We start from the raw sequence: 2,271 nt of genomic DNA on the forward strand, positions 1-2,271 counted from the left end.
AAGGCTCCGTTGAGGACGTTTCTATTAATTAGGATCGTTTGTTTACGTTCTCTTAGGTCGGGACTAGGCTAGGGTCGACTGTCAGTTCTCCGTTGTGGACGCCTACTAAGGGGGAGAGAGAAGAGAAGGGACGTTCCTAATTCCTATTATTTCCGTACATCCATTGATTGTTTTTTCCATTGGAAAGGTCCATAAAGTATAAAATTACACCCACAGGATGTGTATTCATTGTGTATATTATAATAGTATATTATATCTAGTAACATAATACCATCCCCTTCCCTCTTCCCTATCGCATTGAGAAGAGGAAGAGAAAGAAGGAAGGAGAGAGAAAGAGAGATAATTTAGATGCAACAGTCCAGGGCTGGGCTTATTGCGATTGGAGACATGCTACAAAGACTTAGTTCCTTTTTTACTTTTTGCGGTGGATTGCCTAATGACCAATCAAAGTAATCATTAATAGGGTAAATCACATTTAATGTTACTATCGCATTCATTATAATTTAAACGCCCAATATAAACAATGTGTATTATATTATTGATTAAACAGAAATTAATTATCTCACCACCAAATAATAAAATAAATTACTGAAACTAATACTTCCTGAAGTACATAATAAAATGTTTTGTTTGTTGTACCTAGTTTGTTGCATTTTGTTTGCACGTCATTTCACTGTTGTTGAAATTAATTATCTCACCACCAAATAATAAAATAAATTACTGAAACTAATACTTCCTGAAGTACATAATAAAATGTTTTGTTTGTTGTAGTTTGTTGCATTTTGTTTGAACGTAATTTCACTGTTGTTACACTTTATTTTGAGCGTTCTTTCATAAACTAGGTTCCTAGATATTAACAGGATTCCATGTACGTAGGTACAGTACCTAGGTAATATCAAACTTTTTTTGGTGAAAAAAAATCAGGTGTTGTCTAATAGGTACCTTACACAATCATCAGTAATGTCATTATTTGGAAATAATGTCATTATTGATTTATATAATATGGAAATAATGTCATCAGTAATGTCATTATTTGGAAATATAATGACGCCATACCTCGGCTGGGATTAAACCCACGCCCTCCTGTTTACCAGGCGAGCGCCTTGACCACTACACCACCGAGGCAGGAAATGGTGTTGACTTACGAAAATTTTATTCAAGAACGCACGTTCCTACATTCTTGCAGAAGACTCAAAATCTCCACTTCACAAGAAATGAATGGAGAAAGTTTGAGCTTTTTTCCACCTCAAAAAATTCCCCAAGAGACTTGACTTGTATCTAATAGAACATTATGGTGAAAAGTTTCGGATGCAAAAAGGACACTGGAATTTCAAATAGGCTGTAAAGAAGGTAAGCCTTCTGTGAGTTGTTTTGAAGTTTTTTTTTTCGTTTGAAATGTAAAATATTCACAGTCCGACCTTTACTGAAGGATTATGCCTTTGCTATGCATAGTAGCTTTATACCGGGTGATACAAACGTCTCCTTGACCCTTGACCCAGCATCAACATAAGTTCAACCCTTTGAAGTAATATTTTTTGTCGTAAATTCAAAATTGCAGTATGTGGACACAAAACAATACAGTCAAACTTGTCTAAGTGGATCCGTCTAAATAGGAAACCTGTATAAATGGGGGAAATCATAGCCCCTTCATTTATAATGGTGATTAGGAAACACTTATGTAATTGGGAGAAAAAATTGTCGGTCCCTTGGATTCCCAATTGGACAGGTTTGACTGTAGGTCATATTATTTAGATTTTCCCCAAATTGGTAGTGCATAATTTATGGACACTCATTGGAATGGACACAAATATTGGACACTCATTGGTGTCATTACACTCAAAATGAACGGTGAAATGGTACCTCACTCACAGAAATGTTGATGAATAATTTGAATTACATAGCACAATTCAAGGAATCATTTCTCCTCGTGTTCTCAAAATATGTTCACATTGTTCACAGCACAGCTTTCTGAGAACAGCAGTACGTTACCTGAAACATAGAAAAATAAAATTACTTGTACCTTGTACGTAATATATTGTGTTAGAAATAAAACTACAGGGAGGCGCTTACCAAAAGTCGTGTTTTGCAAACTACCGCCTTTTTAATGCGAAAAAAAGTTCCTCTACCTTTGGGTACTGTGGGCTGTGGGGGTTGAAATAGTAGGGAATGACTTATGTGAAGGTAGAGCTCTGTTGGTGAAGTTGTGAGAGGAAAAAATGAGTTTGCAAATTTTCGAAATTTCTTCATTTACCCAGGTACGAACGAGTATTA

This window comes from Diaphorina citri, unplaced genomic scaffold (assembly GCF_000475195.1).
Source record: "Diaphorina citri unplaced genomic scaffold, Diaci psyllid genome assembly version 1.1 scaffold1076, whole genome shotgun sequence".
Lineage (NCBI taxonomy): Eukaryota > Metazoa > Arthropoda > Insecta > Hemiptera > Psyllidae > Diaphorina > Diaphorina citri.